Raw genomic sequence first — 18,549 nt, 5'->3', positions numbered from 1 at the left:
CTCAGCTCAGGCAGCCCAGCAGTGAGGACAGGCCCAGGCTCCCTCCCAGATGGGCGTCCTTGGGCTGGTCTGAGCCTGGGCCAGAGGGGAAGAGAAACCAGGAACCTAGGCCGAGGCAGCTGGCGGGGTACCCAGGGGGTGCCGGCCTGGAGCCCCAGACCCTCGGCCTGGTCCTGCTTGGCCCTCCTGCCTTCTCCCTGCTGCTCTACCGGGTTTCAGAGCCCTGTGACCCGTCATCAGACTCTGCCAACGGGGTCCGCACCTCCAGCCGCACAGGGGACTTGGCCCCTGTCCAGCAGGGCCTTCCAAGTCTTTTTTTTTTTCCTTAAGATTATTTATTTCAGAGAGAGGGCAGGCGTGAGCTGGGCCAGATGGGGGGCGGCGAGGAGGGGCAGAGGGAGAGGAAGAAAGACGCTTTAGCCGACTCCGTACTGAGCATAGGGCCTGACGTGAGGCTTGATCCCAAAACCCTGAGATCATAACCTCGGCCGAAACCGAGAGTCGGCCGCTTAACTGACTGAGCCAACCCAGGCGCCCCAGGGTCTTCCAAGGCTTAAGCCAAGTGTGAATCATCGCCCAGAAAGCCTGGGCCCTGGTTTCCCCCCCGGACAGAATCATAACTTTTCTCAGGTTCTCAAAGGTGGCCATAACCCCTTCTGCTCTGGGACATAGCTTCTGGGTCTGTCGCAACCCCCCAACCCGAGATGCCTAGGGTTTCTTTAGGAAGGCCCCTTGGATCAGGCTTCCCTGCTCCTCAAGGGACCTAGGTTGCCCCTTCTTTGACTCCCACTACGCCAGTCCCCGAAGCCTTGGATGTGCCCTCAGGGAGTCCTTCCTTCCAGGCTGCAGGTCTCAGCTGGCCTGCACCCCCTTCCTCCTTCTGCTGAACCTGCCCTTGATTCTCAGACACACCCCCCTTGGAGCCCTTGGCCCACTGATAAGAGCAGGGCTATTATCTGGGCCCAATTCCGGGGCCAGCTCTCCACACACCCAGGAAGCCCTGCCGTCCCTGGACAGGAGCCAAGGAGTGAGCGCCCACCCGGTAGGGTGCCAAGTCCCCATGAGCCCCTCTGAGATGTTCCCAGTCCACACCTGGAGCCTGGTGGTGTGGATTGGATCTGGGATGGGGAGCCCGGAAGCAGCCATCCCTTCATCTGCAAACCTTTCCTCCACAGGCCTTCTAGAAGGTCCGGGTGTTGGGCCGGGAAGCACACTGGGCTGGGGGCCACTCTGCTACCAGCTGGTCTGCTACGGGTTGGAGTGTCTTCCCTCTGCGTGGCCTCCTCCCTGGTGGTTGGTCGCAGGACCCTAACTCTTTAGAGACGCACTGGGCTCCGGCGTGACCCTCCTCAGTCCCCCCAGTTTCACAGGCAGGGACCCGGGAAGGAAGGGCTTGCCTAGAGTGACATGGTGTCCAAGCCGGGCCGTGCTCCCTCTGTTTGCCAGACTGCCTGGTGCGTTCCTGCTCCGGGGACCGTTCCAGAAGAGCAAGGAGCTGGGCAGCCACCCGGGCCCCGCCTTGCAGCCCCCCATCCTCGGGGCCAGCAGTGCACTGCGGCGCAGGGCCTGGGGAGCGATAAGAGGCCCCAGCTTAGCCCTGCCCGCAGCCCTGCGCCCGGGGTGATAACGATGCCCGCCGCCCCGCCCGGGGCCTGCCGCTGAGGCGGGTGCTGGGCGCCGCAGGCTCCTCCGCGTGGGGGCAGGCCGGGCCTGCCGGGCCCCAGGTGCGCAGCCTGGCACCCAGGGGTGCTCCCCTGGAGCCCCAGCCCGGAGCGCAGGGTGACGGTGTGCAGGGCCCCGGCAGGAGTGCCCCGTCCGGGCCTGTGCCCCGACCCCAAGCTCCCCACAGGTGCCCCGCTGCCTGGAGGTGGGGGAGCAGGCTGCCTCCTGGGGTGGTGGCCGCCCCGCGACACGCGGGCACCGGGTGGTCCTGGCCCTGGACTCCGCGGGGGGGCTGCCCTACAAGCTGTAGGGTGTCCACCACCCAGGGGCCCCCGGGCCGCGTCCGGGTCTCGCAGACCATCCCACTGGCTGGGCTCAGCCCCCGAGGCCGCCTGAGCGGTGGCGTCAGTGCTGCGATATTGTGTTGGGCTATGCGGCCTCCTGCCAGCCCCTGGCCCAGGCAGCTGAGCCCCGCGACCTCGGACGAGGATGCTGCTGCTGTGGCTCCCCCTGGGCTGGTCCCTTGCTGGGGAGCGGGGGGCGTCCTGGGGACCGGCCCCGGGGGGCAGGGGAGGGGCCGGCTCAGCACCCCGCAGGTGCTTGATCCAAGGCAGTGACCACGGCCTCCCCAGTGGAGGCTGCAGGAAGCTGCAGGAGGCTGCAGGAGGCTGGAGGAGGCTGCGGGAGGCTGCAGGAGGCTGCAGGAGGCTGGGGGAGGCTGGAGGAGGCTGCGGGAGGCTGGGGGAGGCTGTAGGAGGCTGCAGGAGGCTGGAGGAGGCTGTGGGAGGCTGGGGGAGGCTGCGGGAAGCTGCGGGAGGCTACAGGAGGCTGGGGGAGGCTGGGGGAGGCTGTAGGAGGCTGTAGGAGGCTGGGGGAGGCTATAGGACGCGCCCTTGGCAGGCCTTTGCGATGTGCCGGCCCGGCGCTGTGGGCTCCCCGCTGGCGGGCTGCAGGGGTGTCCGCGGTGCCCCCTGGGGAGCAGCCGGCCTTGGTGTGTCTGGGCCAAAGGAGGGGAGGCCTGTGCGTCTCCAGGGACCGGCAGGATGGCCCCTGCGGGCCCTGCCTCCCTTGCTGCGGGGTCTCCTGTTGACGCCACGTTGCTCCTATTCTGTGACCAGTGGCCCAGGAGAAGGAGGCCGAGGACTCAGTCCCCCACGCCCTGTGGGGCTGCTCAGGGCCACGGCCCGGCCTGGCCTCCTCTCCCGGCAGCCTCTGCGCACGCACGGGGCAGGCGGCTCAGTCTGGCTTCAGCCCTCCTCCCTCCTGCTTCTTGCCTTTCCCCTCGTGCCCCTCTCTGCCCTGCCCCCCCTCCACCCCCCGCCCCCCGCCCCCCCTTCCTGGACTGCAGCTTCCAGGAACACAGAGCTAACTGTCTGCCAACTGTCAAGTGACACCTTTGCCTGTGATTCTTGGAAGCCCAGCGGGTGGGGAACCCGCAGGCTCTGGGCCCGGCCAGGGGCGGAGCGGCCCGGGGTGGGGGGGCTCCGCCGTGTGGTGGGGCCCCCTCCTCCCCCCAGGCCCGTGCTCTCAGCTGCCGGGTCAGGGCAGTCCCGCTGTGCAGCTGGAGGCTCCCGGCCCGAAGGCTCCCTCCTCAACGGCCCGCTTATTTCCCAGAAGAAACCCAAAGCACCAGGTGTGGGGGGGGGGTCCGCAGGGTACCCCCAGGTCACCTCCTATGTAGAGGCAGGTGAGGCCGGGTTCCAGCCCTCCTCCCTCCTCCCTCTGACTCCTCCTGTCACCCCACCTGCGCAGCCAGGTGGGTCAGAGGCCTGCGTTGCAGAGCGGGAGGCACCATTCCTTCCAGAGCCCTGGGGCCGTGGCTCTGGTGGGCAAGATCACGAGGACACCAGGGACAGCGGCGGGCTGACTGCGGGTTGCTCGGCTTGCAGGGTCTCAATCCTCAGACAACTTGCGAGGAAAGTGCTGCTATTACGTCTGTGGACGTGGCCCTGGGCCTCAGGCCTCTGTCTTCCTGTCTACAAGGACAGAATTTTCTGGAGGCTCCTTGGGCTACTCTTGCCCTGACCTCCTAGAAGTTTATGACGCAGTGACCAGGAAGGAGGGTCCCTGGCGTGGGGACAAACCCTGAGGTGGACAAGGCCCCTGGCAGGGCTTTTTGAACGACACATTAGGGTCCTTTACCTGAACCTCATCTGTCCCCCGTTGCAGGGGCTGCATTAGGTCACCAAACAAGGGTCCTGATCCCTGGGCAGGACCGTTGGCCATCTGCTCTGCAAACATCCCCTGCCCGGTGTTCACTAGATGACTGTCCCTTAGCCACTGACAAGACCTGAAAGGCTGTCCTGCCTGCCCTCTTGCTGGCGGGGCAGTGGGACAATGCAATGGAGAGGGCACAGGCTGGGCATCCGGGGGCTGAGTTGGAAAGCAGGCCCTGCTGCTTAGGGTCCTGCGGCCCTGGAAAGCCTCTAGCCTCTTGGAGCGACCGGTCCTGTATCGCAGCGTTGTGGTGATGGTCCCCACCTAGCATAGGCCACAACCCAGTGGCTGTGGGGTTGCTGTCAAGAGAGCCTGCTTAGGCTCCAGTATTTGTCTCCATTTCCCCTCCTCGGGCCTCCTCCTCTAGCTTTTTTGGGTCATTTGGAAATGACCAGAGCCAAGAATGGGCCACCTGTTTTCAAATCCCAGACAAAGCCTGGGTCGCCTTCCTTGGGTGACTTCTCAGCTCCCTGTCTTCCCCACCAAGTATCTGGTCCCTAGGGGGCGAGCTGGCAGGACTTTGGTTTGGGGCAGGGATGTGGCCCCCTGCTCTCTGCTCCCAGCTGGCACCATCATGCGTCGGTCCGTCTGGGCCCCTGGAGTGGAAGCCCGGGCAAGGTGTCAAGGTCTGGTCCGGCCGGGCTCTCTGATGCTGTAGCAGACACTCGGGCTGCACCCCGTCTTGGCCAGGAGGCTCTGTCTGCCTTGGACACAATTCAGACCAAAGAGCAAAGGAGGTTTGTTCCTAAAGCAGAGACCAGAAGTAGGCACACAGAGGCCTCTTTGCTTTGGAGTTGAAGCTTCTAAAGATTTGTTTTCTTTGAATATCCTGCCACAGGAAAGAGAAGCCAAAAATCAAACATGACTGAGACGTAAATATCAGGTGACTTTAAAGGAACAATTTGTTTAGTTTCCGTCCCACCCTGTTTCTGCTCAGTAGGGTCTCAGGGACTCGTCCCTGGCTTTGGGTGGTGGGTCCGCACCCTCCTGGGTCCACCCGTCCAGCCCCACCGGGAGGTTTCCACAGTACAGGATCCAGCCAGAGGGCCTGGCCCGCGCGTGGTCCCAGGGGCGGACCGTGGCCACCCAGCTCAGGAAGCGGAGGCGATTGCCTCCATCCTCCGCCGCGTCGGCACCCTTGGCCATGCCCTCTTCCCTGAAAATGCTCCCTTTATCCTTGACCTCGGGGATTGGACACACCTGCCTCCTCCCGACTCCGGCTCTGCCTCCCCTCGCCTCTACCAGGCTCTGCCCGGCGCCCCCTCTTGCAGAGCTCACGCCCTTGCCCTCCATAGCCCTGACCCTGCCCGTGCCCCAGCTCCGGCCTTCATTTCTTTTCTTTTTTTCAGCTTTCCTGGGGTATATATAGGTGACGGATACGATTATAAGGTATTCAGAGTGTACAACGTGGTAGCTTCTGATCTGCATGCACTGTAAAAGGATTCTCCCCGTTGAACTGGCCTTACTCTTCCGACTGAGTGATCCCGGGGCCTGGGATTGAGTCCCACATGGGGCTCCCTCTGCCTGTGTCTCTGCCTCTCTTTCTGTGTCTCTCATGAATGAACTATTCTGGCAGAATGGTTCCCTTGGGGTCCCACCAGAGGCTCAGGGCCTCTCCATATCCCGGCACAGTGGGCACAGGAGAGAACGGCAAGGCAAGACGGAGTCAGCCGTCGAGGGAGAGGAGCTCTTTGTTAGCCTGAGGGAACAGCTGGCTGAGCAGGGTCCCAGGGCCTGGATCCCCGGAGACGGCGTCTGGGTGTCCCCGCCTGCTCCCGAGCCGAATCCAGAGGGTGTCCCATAGCTGGCCTCGAGCAAGAGGGAGCAGAGTGGGAGGAAACCTCTGGGCAGCCTCATTGGCCCTCTTTGCCTCCAGGGTCCCTGTCGGGGGGCGGAGGGAGGGTCCGGGTGAAGGAGCTTCTAGAGGGGAAACCAGTCGAGGGCTTGGCGCTGGCATCTAGGGAAGAGCTGCTGAGCAAAACTAACCAAAAACTGAGGCCAGACCTGGGATAGTGGGACTAAAACTTCATTCATTCAGCAAATCCTGAATAACTACAATGTATTCAGGAGGTCATTTAATGATTTTTTAAAAAAAATAATGTGTTCAGGGCACCTGGGGGGGCTCAGGGGTTGAGCATCTGCCTTCTGCCCAGGACATGACTCTGGGGTCCCTGGATCGAGTCCCCCGTCGGGCTCCCTGCATGGACCCTGCTTCTCCCTCTGCCTGGGTCTCTGCCTCTCTCTCTCCCTGTCCCTCATGAATAAATTTTAAAAAAGGGAATCACCCCTCATCTCTTTAGCCCCATTTTGAATCATGAAAGGCCTCCTGGACCCTTCAATTGTGGCCTCAAGGCTGGGTGCAAGGGGGGGTGACAGAGCGGCTGCCTTCACAGCCCCGGTGGCCTCGAGGCCTCTGTCAGGAGGTGAGGGCGCCAGCCAGGCCAGGGGAAGGTGTGTGTATGTGTCCCCAGCGTGCCCGACACCCACTGTCCGGGTCATTCGTTCCCCACCGCAGCCCCGTGGGGAGGTTTGAGTTACCACCATCGCCTCGTGCAGCAGCAGGTGAGGCCGGCAGCAGAGCTGGGCCGAGGCAGGGGTCCCCCACCTCGCCCCAGCTGCCTGCAGACGTAGCAGGGGGTTAAACCCATTTCTGATTACGCCCGTTGCAAACCCGTTTGTCTTCCCCTAGAAAATCCCACTGTCAGAATTGCTTCTCCCCTCTTTGTTCTGGGGCCTCTCAGTCTCCCAGACCCCCCCGCAGTTAGCGGGTCCTCTCTTGTGTCATCTCTGTGATGAAAGCAGCCTCCTGGATGGGAGAGGATCTAGGGTCCCCAGCCCTCCCGCCACCCCCCTCCCGCTGAGCTGGCTCCAGGGACCTGCTGCTTCCTTTCGCAGCTTCCCTATTTGCTTCCCAACTGTTTGCTTCCCCAGCCTGCTCCCTGCCCCCCACACCACCCTCTGTCTTCTAATTCTAAAATAGGACGGCAGGGGAAATTATGTGCGTTCCTCTATCTGGCCTCAGATCTTAGGCAGGCATTGGAGAGAAATAAAAGGTCCTCGATCACCTTCCTGTTTTGACTACCGGCACCGGTACTATTTTTCTGAAAGCCCGCCGCGGGCGTTCAGGGGTCTGCGGGTTAACCGGCCCTCGTCAGGCTAACCCGAGGGCCTACGTACCCTACGAATCCTGTTTCGGGGTGAAGCGTCTTTAGACCCCACCTTGAAATACAATCTACTTGGAATTCGAGGGGTGCCTGCTAATTCTTAAGTTCAAATCTGCTACGTCTTGGGAGGGATCCCTAACCTTGCTTATTTGGCTGCTCGTCCAGACTTCAGGGTACTGTGCGAGGGAGTAGAGTACCCACAGTGTTCACCACTGCGCGCTGTCCTGGGGGCTCAGGCCTGAGCCTCTCTGAACCCCAGCTTTTTCCTATGTGAACCGGGTCAACAGTCCTGGAGTGGCTCTGACCACTTCAGAGGTGGCAGTGAGGTGCCAAGCACAAGGTGTGGACGTACTTAATTGACCTGCTTTTTTTAAAAAAAAGATTTATTTATTTATTTATTTATTTATTTATTTATTTATTTATGATAGACACACACACAGAGAGAGGCAGAGACACAGGAGGAGGGAGAAGCAGGCCCCACGCAGGGAGCCCGACGTGGGACTCCAGGGACTGGAGGATCCAGGGACTCCAGGATCGTGCCCTAGGCCAAAGACAGGTGCCAAACCGCTGAGCCACCCAGGGATCCCCAACTGACCTGTTTTTAAAGAGTTAAAGCTCCAGTCCCCAAACTTTTTTTAAAAAGATGTTGTTTGTTTATTTGAGAGAGAGAGAGAGAAAGAGCACGAGCAGGGGGAGAGGGACAAGGAGACTCCCCACGGAGCAGGGAGCCCGACGTGGGGTTGACCCCAGGACCCTGAGTTCATGAGCTGAGCCAAAGGCAGACATCTGAGCCGACTGAGCCGCCCGGGTGCCCTCCAGCGCCCTTCTCCTGAGTTCTGGTTCGGCCAGGCCCCACGGAGCTCAGATGTCCCAAGTTCTGAGGTCACCGACTGGCAGGAGGTACGTGCTCTGATGGTGGCCTGAAGGAGGGACTCCCAGGATGAGCGAACTTCTCATGGCACAGTTAGGCCCTAGCCTTGTCCTCTGCACCCCTCTCCCAGTGGAGCAGTGGGGGACCTGGTCCTTGGCCTCCAGCGGGGAGCCAGTGAGTCCTCCAGGCAGAGGTCCTCCTGCCCACAGCCCCTGCACACCTGCCGCAGTGGGTGTGGCCTTAAGCTGCCCACCTCTTACCTCGGGGTCTCCCGAAGCATGCTGCCACAGCCCGCTCGTCTCTCCCCCAGAGGACGTTGGATTTCAATAGGTAAATTGTAATGGCCATGGGAAAAAATATATATATAGCTCAAAAGAGGCCTGCCCTGACCAAGAATAGAAGGATTTGGAGACTGAGTTTTGTTGGTTTTTTTGAGATGGGGGTTTTTTATTTTTATTTTTTTTAAAGATTTTATTTATTCATGAGAGACCCAGAGAGAGAGAGAGAGAGGCAGAGACACAGGCAGAGGGAGAAGCAGGCCCCCTGTGGGGGAGCCCGCTGTGGGACTCGATCCTAGGACCCTGGGGGTCACACCCTGGGGCAAAGGCAGATGCTCACCTGCTGAGCCCCCCGGATGTCCCAAAGTGGGGGTTTGTATAAATGGGTTATTTAAAAGGAACAAGAGAGGCTGCATATATTAACCTATTATGTGGGCTCTGTGGAGTTTTTTTCCAATATATATATTTAAATTTAAACTCCATTAATTAACAGATCATGTATTATTGGCTTCAGAGGTAGAGGTCAGTGACTCATCGGGCTTACATAGCACCCAGTGCTCGTCCCATCACGTGCCCTCCTTCATGCCCGTCACCCCGTCCCCCTGTCCCCCCGCCCCCCTCCCAGGTTCTGTGTTCTTTAGCAAAGTATATTTTCCCACAAAATGAGGTGGTTTAACACTGATTTGATGGCGCACCCCAAGTGCAAGGTAGAGCAGGTGATGTGCAGGTATGGAAACCCTGTCTCAAGTCGGGGAAATGCTGTTTTCCATGCGATGCTCTCAAGCATCCGGGAGGTTGTGTCGTCGGCCCCTTCCCGGGGCGAGGATGGGCGCAGAGCGGCGGCTGCCCGGTGGCGGGCAAGGGAGTGAGGGGCCCGGCCCAGCGGAGCCAGGGCAGGTGCCGGCGGCCAGGGCCGCCAGCAGGGCCGCCAGCAGGGCCTGGGGCAGAGCGGCCCGCGGTGGGCGCGAGGGGGCCGCGGGCGGGCGCGCCGGAGCGCCGGTGTGGCCTAGAGCGGCAGCGGGGCTCCCCACAGCGGACCCGACGGCGGGTGGGAGGTCCCGCCTGGGGACCCACCCCGCACACCCCTGGGGCGCTCGGGCGGGGACCTTCCTGCTGGAAGAGCCATCACAGTCTTGGGCCTGGTGCCTCTGCAAACACCGCGGGCACGGGCCCTCGCCTGGGGCACGGCCCGGTGCTCACCTGCCCGATGGCCGCGCCTGGCCGCCGCACCTGCCCGGACTCAGACAGGCTCCCAGAGCCGGGGCCGAGCCTCCCGGGACGGGGAGCCCCCGAGGGCCAGGACGGGGAGCCCGCACGAGGAGCTCGAGGTGACCGCCCGCGGCCAGCCGCTTGCGGGGAGGTTTGAAGGCGACAGGCCACGGAGGGTCATAACCGAGGGCACGACGCCCGGCCCGGAGGCACCTGTAGGCGAGGGCAGGGTGTGAGCGAGGAGGCCGAGGGCACGCCTGTGTGCAACCGCGTGCAGGGGGGGGGGGGGTAAGAGGCCCCCAGACAGACGAGGGGCATGAGGCCGGGAAGCGTGGTGACCCCCTGGGCACCGGCTCAGGCCCTCAGCCAGCGCCCGGATCCCCACGGGGAGGCCAAGGGAAGACGGCCCAGGGGCCAGGGAGGCACAGGTTACCCCGGGCGGGGGAGCAGCTCGAGGAGGAGCAGCAGCGGCCGGTACCCGGGTACCCCGACCGGGTGAGGCAGGGGCGCAGGTGCAGCGGCGGGGCGCGGGGCGCGGGCGGGAGGCGGGGGCGGGGGGGGGGGCTGCGCTTGGTTGGGAGAGAGGGACCTCTGCTACCGGTAAGAGAAGCCTCCCGAGACCTCCAGTTCCGGAGTTAGCTTTCGGTTTCAGAGATTACTCAACCCTCCTTATTTTTATCTTAAAAAACAAAAAAGTAAAGCTTTTCTTAAGTCAGTTCTCTTCTTTGTAATACCTGGGAGCTAGGACGGGGGGAGCAGCAGGTGCCGCTCTGGGGTCTCCACCGTGGGGGGCCAAGGCCGCTGGGAGCCGCCTGCCCGGCCTGGAATCCCTCGGCCGCTGGCGGAGGCTGCGGGAGTCCTCTCCGTGTCATAACTGGGGAAACTGAGGCACCGAATGCTCCAGTCCCCGGCTCCGGGCCCCTCAGCCAGGAAAGGGCAGAGCTGGGGTGCGACAGGTGCTCCCTCTGGGCCGGGCTCTTCCAGCCCCGAGCACCCCGCGTCCCCCCCACACACAGCCTCGGGCTCCCCCGCTGCCCCTCTTCCCAAGGTCCCCGAAACTTGGAGACAGCTCTTATGGCGACGTAAACGCTTTTCTCTCCTGACTACAGAAGTGGAACATACCTATTTTGGAAAATTTGTAAAGTATAGAAAAGAAGAAAATGGAAGTTCTCGGTAATCCCACAACCCAGAACTAATCACTGGTAACATTTTGGGGAATAGCCTTCCCGTCTTTCCTCTGTCTATCAAGAGGCATATGTAATAAATATCGCCACCACACAGGTTTTGTAGTTTTTAAAAAAGAAACTTATTTATTTATTTATTTATTTATTTATTTATTTATAGAGGGTGTGCGCGCAGGAGACAGAGCAGGGGTGGGGGAGAGACTCTCCAGCAGACTCCCCACTCTCACAACCCTGACACCATGGCCTGAGCCAAAATCAAGACCGACTGAGCCACCCAGGCACCCCTTGTTTCGTCATTTTTAACAGCTATTTAGAAATATAATTGGGCAGCCCCGGTGGCTCAGCAGTTTAGCGCCTGCCTTCGGCCCGGGATCGAGTCCCGTGTCGGGCTCCCTGCATGGAGCCTGCGTCTCCCTCTGCCTGTGTCTCTGCCTCTCTCTGTCTCTCATGAATAAATAAAATTAAAACAAAAAGAAAGAAATCACTGATGTTTAAGAAAAAAGTATAATTGACTAAACTGGACATATTTAAAGTGCACGATCTGGGGCGCCGGTTAAGCGTCTGGCTCCTGGTTTCTGCTCAGGTCATGATCTCAGAGTCATGAGATCGAGCCCCATATCGGGCTCTACACTCCTCGCAGAGTCTGCTTGAGATTCTCTCTCCTTCTCCCTCTGCCTCTCCCTCCTGCTTGTGCTTTCTTTTTCTCACTCACTCTTTCTCTTTAAAGTAATAAATGAATAATAACAAAATGAACAATCTGGTAAGTTTTGCCACACGTGGAGGTCCGGGAAGCCGCCGCCACAATGAAGACACAGTGCATGTGCAGCGCCCGCCAGGGGTCCCCGCGCCCCTTTGGTAGCCTTGCCTCCCTCCACTCCTACCCCAGGGCTCACATCCTGAACCGAGGAGTCCCGCCCGTGTCGCAGGCCCGCATGGCAGGAACCCGGCCAGGGCCCCGCGTCAGCCCTGGCTCTGTCTCACGGTGCTTCAAGGAGCACGAAAGGGCGCTCGATCTTGTCAGCTCCAGTCTCTGCTCTTGGGCCAGCTCGCCAGTGGGCCTGCTCCTGTCCTTCCTCCAGCTCTCGGCCCTCCCCCTCCCCCTCCACCCTCCCTGCTCCCTGGACTTGCTTCCCCTCTCCTCGGGTTCTGTGGCCTCTCCTGGGCAGCCCGCAGGTGTCCCTGGTGGCAGGTGCCGCAGGCCTGTGTAGCCACGGCTGCCTGGCTGCCCCTGCTGTGCTGGTGGAGCGGGCCCAGGGATGGAGCTGCCCCAGGTGGAGCGGGGTGCAGGGATGGAGCTGCCCCAGGTGGAGTGGGGCACGGGGATGGAGCTGCCCAGGTGGAGCGGGGGCCCAGGGATGGAGCTGCCCATGTGGAGCGGGGCTCAGGGATGGAGCTGCCCCAGGTAGAGCAGGGCCCAGGGATGGAGCTGCCCCAGGTAGAGCAGGGCCCAGGGATGGAGCTGCCCAGGTGGAGCGGGGCGCAGGGATGGAGCTGGCCCAGGTAGAGCAGGGCCCAGGGATGGAGCTACCCAATGGCGAGGAGGTGCGGCAGGCCCCTGTGATGCAGCCACGCTTGCTCGTTGGCCACTTTTGACAGACATCTCCGTGGCTCTCACCACTCTAGCGCTTCTGTGAGCAGCATTTCCTGAGCGTCACTCAAACTTCTCCCTATGACTCAGGCCAGACTTGCAGCATCGTGGCTCATGTAAAGTGGCAGGTGCAGCGGGCAGCGTGGGTGGAGGGGGAGACCAACCGAGCTCTTTTCCTGGAACCTGCTTTCTTGCAAAGGCCACAGTGTCCTCCGCTCAGAAGGGGGACGGCCGTGGGGTTTCCACGCGGCCTATTGGCGGCGGCCCAACACGCCACCGGTTAAGGGCGGGCAGCAGCCCTGGCCCGGGGCTTGCTCGGTCTCCCTCCAGTGAGATGAGCCGCATCTGTGCGTTGTTTCCAGTCCTGGGGCCGCCGTCTCTGCTCGTGCCCCCTGTTCTGACCTTCGTAATGACCCGGGTGCAGCAGCCCCAGAAAGGAGCCCAGCTTGGCGGCCTGCGAGGGGTGCAGACAAAGCCTAGAGCCGGGCCGTGGCTCCGACGGGGATCTCCGGAGGGAGAGCGCTGACTGCTACGGGGAACACGTCTCTACGTTAAACTGAGAAGCTGGTAATGATGTGCCCGCGTGGGTAAAGGGATTGTAACAAATGCACCACGGGGGTGGGGGGTGGGGGGCGGTGGCTGCCGGTGGTCTGGGCGCAGCGTGGGACGGCCTGTACCCTCTGCTCTGTAAAGCCGAAACTGCCCTGGAAAATAAAGCCTCTTCGGGGCGCCCGGGGGCTCAGTCCATTAGGCCTCAGCCTTGGGCCTTGGGCTCAGGTCATGGCCCCAGTGCCCTGGGGTAGAGCTCTGAGCTCCACATCACATCACGGGGGTCCCTGCCCAGCAGGGAGCCTCTTTCTCCTTCTTTTTTTTTTTTTTTTTAACTTTTTATTTATGATAGTCACAGAGAGAGAGAGAGAGAGGCAGAGACACAGGCAGAGGGAGAAGCAGGCTCCATGCACCGGGAGCCCGATGTGGGATTCGATCCTGGGTCTCCAGGATCGCGCCCTGGGCCAAAGGCAGGCGCCAAACCGCTGCGCCACCCAGGGATCCCCTCTTTCTCCTTCTCCCCTGCTCTCGTGCTCTCTCTCTCTCTCAAACCAATAAATAAATAAAATCTTTTTTTTTTAAAGACACTCATAAATGAAGCAAAAAAGTGTGAACTAAGAGAACATCCTAGCAACACATAAATCAGCGCAGGATTAGGGTCCAGAATACATGAAGAACTGGAAGGAAGAAGAAAAGACAAGGAACACGCGACCATGTGTTTTGCAAGAGAAAACATGGGCAGCCAACACGGAGAAAGATGCTTCCTTAGGAATCAGGAATGTGCAACTTGAAGACACCAGGAAATACCACTTTCCATCCACCAGGCAGGCCAAGGGTTTAGCCCTTAGGATGGCCTCGCCACGCGTGCTGCTGCTCTGACTGCTGCGCCAGGACCCGAGGGCCCGTCCCCTGTAGGGCCGCCCCGTCCCCTGTAGGGGATGGGGCCGCCGCCCTTTGCGCCCTCAAAGAGCCCTTAAGTGAGCCATTTAGCTTTTCAGGGTAAATGGATAAACCGGGTTTACCGTATAATGGGACCAGGAGAGGAAACGAGGAACCCTCGGCCCCATTCAGCCTCATTCATTAACAAGTGCATGTCAAGAATATGGTAGCGGATGACGTATTCATTTCCTGGGGCCACCATCACAAAGTACCACGGACCACGCGCCCTCTCACGGTTCTGGAGGCCAGAGGTCCAGGGTCAAGGTGCTGGTGGGGCCGCGCTCACTCTGAGAGCCCAGGGACGGATGTGTCCCACCGTGATCTCCTGGTTTCTGGTCACACCTGGGCCAGAACTCCAGTCCGCATGGGACGTTCTCCCCTTATGTGTGTCTCTGTCCAAATGTCCCCCTTTTATAAGGACACCAGTCATGTTAGTGTAGGGCCCACTCCGGTGACCTCTACAAAGGCCCTATCTCTGTAAAAGATCTTTTACAGATCACATTCTCCGGAGTAGTGAGCACAGGACTCACAGCAGGCTTTTGGGGGGGAAGGGGCACAATTCAATCCACACCAAACAAAAAAGTGCCAGAACACATTACAACGAGATACGCTTTATAAGAAGTTTAGGGATCCTTAAATACCTAAAAGGTCAATGGAGAGGAGGCACCTGGGTGGCTCAGGGGTTGATCTGGTCATGATCCCGTGGGATCAAGTCCCACGCAGTGAGCCTGCGTCTCCTCTGCCTGTGTCTCTGCCTCTCTCTGTGTGTCTCATGAATAAATCAACAAAATCTTTAAAAAAAATTTTTAATGGAGAGGAAGGGAATGACATATAGTAAATCTGGAGTGGCCGTTACCCTGGGGTAGAGTAGAGAGGCGCCTTAGGACTGTAGATACCTTCGTAGTCTCCATTTCTTCAGCTGACAGGGCAGGTGTATAGGTTTTTTTTTTTAAATATTCTTTATAGCATGTAATATATGTGGGTTCTATTTAGGAAGTAATTCATGGGCAGCCTGGGTGGCCCAGTAGTTTAGCACCTGCCTTCGGCCCAGGGCGTGATCCTGGAGACCCGGGATTGATCCCACATCGGGCTCCCTGCATGGAGCCTGCTTCTCCCTCTGCCTGGGTCTCTGCCTCTCTCTGTGTCTCATGAATAAATAAATACAATTTCAAAAAAATCTTTTAAAAAAAAGGCAGTAATTCATTAATAAGGGCACATTTTAAAAATAGAATCAGAAAAAAAGGACTTGGAGGAGAGCGTAGACAACTCTGCAGGAATTTTGCCGTGGAGGAAGGGGGTGGTGTCTGGAGGAAAATGAGAGCAGCGTCCCACTGTCGGGCAGGGCTGGGTTCGGGGCTGCAGTGGTTCCGGGCCGGGTTCTCAGCCCGCGGCCGCCAGCTCTGTGCGTCGCGGATTAGCCCTCGGCCGGCCCGTCCCTGTCCCAGCATGACTCGGGGACCGCGCTGCCACCTCCTGACGTCCTCCACTGACCTGCGCCCGCTCGCCCCGCACCGTGACCTGAAACCCGCCTGCGGACGTGTGTGTGATCACGTGTGTGCCTTTTACTCTACGACGTGTGTTGGGGTCCTCGTGAGCGATGAGCAGGCTGGCACAGACACGGGGGCTACCACGGGGGGCACGGAGCAGCGCACGGAGGCCCTCGGGGCTCTATCCCCGTGCTGTGGTGACAGGGGGCGGCCACCTGCGGTGGGCAGGGCACAACGTACAGGGCTCTCAAGTGACCACGGTGTACACCTCAAACTAACGCAACGCATGGCAACTCGACTTCAACAGAAAGTTATTTCGATTTAAAAAATAAAAAATAAATAAACGAGCCTATGGGGGAAGAAGAAGACTGCGCTGTCGGAGGGCCAGCGGCGCCGCGGTCCTCACTTGCTCTCAGGTCGACATTTGCTCGAGTTCTTGACCTTTTCCGAGCCTCATTTGCCAACGGGGCCAGTGCCTGCCTAGAAGGGCCGCGCTCGGGTCGGGGGCCAACCAGGACCTGGCCCACGGCAGCTGCTCGGCGACGGGGCCTCCTGTCCCTGTCCTTCCCTGCTCCGTGTCCTGAACAGGCAGGCCTGGGTCCCCTCTGCCCCTCACTGGCCAAGTGCAGACCCCACAGCCACACGCCGGCCCACGTAGGGCTGCCAGTGTCATCCGTCTGGGACCTGGCTCCCTGAGTTGACTGCAGGGGGGCCGAGCTGCTGCCCTGGAGAGAGTTTTATGGCTCCTGAGTGGTCACCAGGCAGCTGTCACCCAGGCTGTCAGAAGGTGGCCTCAGCTGCCCCCACAGCTGTTATGAAGCCTGGCAATGCAGTGAGCTGCAGAATTTGCTCCCTGCTGTGACCCCAAACCTCCCTGGGGCGATAGGCCAAGTTCCATTTTAACTGTCCATCGGGCTGAGGGAATATCATCCTCCTTGTGTGCCTAATTTTTCTGCTCAGTAAAATGACAGGGTTGGATGAGGCCATCTCTCTAAGTCCCTTCCCACGACGGATTCTGGACTTTTTGTAAGATGTTTGAACCTACAAAGTTAAGCCCAGAGTGACACAGGGGTCCTGTTTTACTTCGCCGAAATCCCAGAGCATCTAATTCCCCAGCACCTGCAGGAGTCAAATCCAGTGGAAGTGAAAGGAGAGAGAGTCTCCAGTCTCGGGAGCCCTGGCAGGGACAGCGGGGAGCCGAGACAGGGCTGTGAGGGAGGGCCCAGGGGGTGGTGCCACCGCCAGGCTCAACGCACGCAGCCGTTTTTTTCTTTTTTTAAGATTTTATTTATTTATTCATTCATGAAAGACAGAGAGAGAGAGGCAGAAGGAGAAGCAGGCCCCATGCAGGGAGCCCTACGTGGGACTCGATCCTGGGGCTCCAGGATCATGCCTTGGGCCTAAGGCGGACACTAAACCACTGAGCCACCCGGGGATCCCCCACACTCAGCCTTAAACTCAGTAACTTCACCTCTGGGAAATGATTCTAAGGAAATGACTGCAAATATGGACAACAGTATATACGTAAGGATGTTTATCACAATATTGTTTAAAATATTGAAGAACTTGGAACAACCTAAATGTTCAGAAATAGAACAAAGGTTGAATAAATTCTGGTTATGTCCCTATGATTAACATATCAGGAAGCCATAAGACCCATAAGACGTCATGTTATAGGAGATTTCAGAAATACTTAGGATGCATTAAGTGAAAAGGTGGCATATGTAATTATACCTATTGAATGTTGTAAATTATAGATGGACAGAGATGTATACGCAGGTATATGTTCAAATGCAGAAGGAGGTCTATCGTGTTATCAAAAGCAGTTGTCTCTGGGTAGTGGGGTTGTAGTAGTTTTTTATTTCATTCTGAGTTTTTTCATGTAATATATGGGATATTTGTCTCTTTAAACCTTTGTATAAGGTCAAGAATTTTATTTATTTATTTATTTTTAAAGATTCATTTATTTATTTATGATAGACATAGAGAGAGAGAGAGGCAGAGACACAGGCAGAGGGAGAAGCAGGCTCCATGCCGGGAGCCCGACGTGGGATTCGATCCCGGGTCTCCAGGATCACGCCCTGGGCCAAAGGCAGGCGCCAAACCGCTGAGCCACCTGGGGACACCAGGTCAAGAATTTTAATAAATATTTCCTTTATATGCAGAAACAACAGAATGTTGTTGATATTTTTATTTTTAATAGTGGCAAATAGTTTTAATAGTGGTAAAATGCAACATAAAATTTACCGTCTTAACCACTCCTCTTTTTTTTTTTAAAGATTCTTAAATTTATTTATTCAAGAGAGGCACAGAGAGGCAGAGACACAGGCAGAGGGAGAAGCAGGCTCCAGGCAGGGAGCCCGATGCGGAACTCACCCCGAGCCAAAGGCAGACGCTCAACCACTGAGCAGCCACCCAGGTGCCTCCCATCTTAACCACTTCCAAAGTGTAGAGTTCAGTAGTGTCTTTTGCTGTTGTTATGTTTATTTGTTTATTTTATTTTTTCATCACAGTTAAGTGTGCTCTTTAATCCCCATCATCTATTTCCTCCGTCCCCTGTCCCCTCCACCAGGTTCTCTCTGGTCACCATCAGTTTGTTTTCCATAGTTAACAGCCTGTTTCTTGGTCTGTCTCTCTTTTTTCTTTTGCTTGTTTGTTGTCCTTCTTAATCTCACACAGGAGTGAGGTCATATGCTTATTTGTCTTTCTCTAACTGATTTATTTCCCTTAGCATTATGCTTTCTAGCTCCATCCATATCGTTGCAAATGGCAAGATTTTTTTCTTTTTTATGGCTGAAAAATATTCCATTGTGATATATACCACATCTTCCATCAGTGGACACCGGGCTGCTTCCAAATCTCGGCTATTATGGATATTGCTGCAATAAACCTAAGGGTGCGTGTATCCCTTTGAATTAGTGTTTTCCTATTTTGGGGGTAAATATCCACCAGTGCTATTCCTGGATTGGAAGGTAGCTCTATTTTTAGTTTTTTTTTTTTTAATTTTTATTTATTTATGATAGTCACACAGAGAGAGAGAGAGAGAGGCAGAGACACAGGCAGAGGGAGAAGCAGGCTCCATGCACCGGGAGCCCGACGTGGGATTCGATCCCGGGTCTCCAGGATCGCGCCCTGGGCCAAAGGCAGGCGCCAAACCGCTGAGCCACCCAGAGATCCCTATTTTTAGTTTTTTAAGGAACCTCCATACTGTTTCCACAATGGCTGCACCAATTCGCATTCTCTGCAGCGGAGCATGGGGGTTCCATTTTCTCCGCATCCTCACCGACGCCTGTTGTTTCTTGTGTTTTTTTTTTTATTTTAGCCATTCCGCCAATTGTGGGATGATATCTCATACATGATTTTGATTTGCATGTCCCTGATGAGTGATGATGAGCATCTTT

At 57.9% G+C, this 18,549-nt stretch overlaps 1 protein-coding gene and 1 long non-coding RNA gene across 2 annotated transcripts in view; both read left to right on the top strand.

Moving 5' to 3' along the window:
* ZDHHC19 (zDHHC palmitoyltransferase 19) overlaps positions 1-18,549 on the top strand; it is a 43,091-nt gene that overhangs the window by 13,056 nt on the left and 11,486 nt on the right. The window lies entirely within an intron of this gene.
* LOC140594409 (uncharacterized) lies at positions 9,992-14,838 on the top strand. Its single transcript, XR_011995122.1, has 2 exons — positions 9,992-12,740; positions 13,307-14,838. It is a non-coding gene; the product is annotated as an uncharacterized lncRNA (long non-coding RNA).

The sequence above is a fragment of the Vulpes vulpes genome, chromosome 1 (assembly GCF_048418805.1).
Source record: "Vulpes vulpes isolate BD-2025 chromosome 1, VulVul3, whole genome shotgun sequence".
Lineage (NCBI taxonomy): Eukaryota > Metazoa > Chordata > Mammalia > Carnivora > Canidae > Vulpes > Vulpes vulpes.
This window is presented reverse-complemented; position numbering and strand designations above follow the sequence as displayed.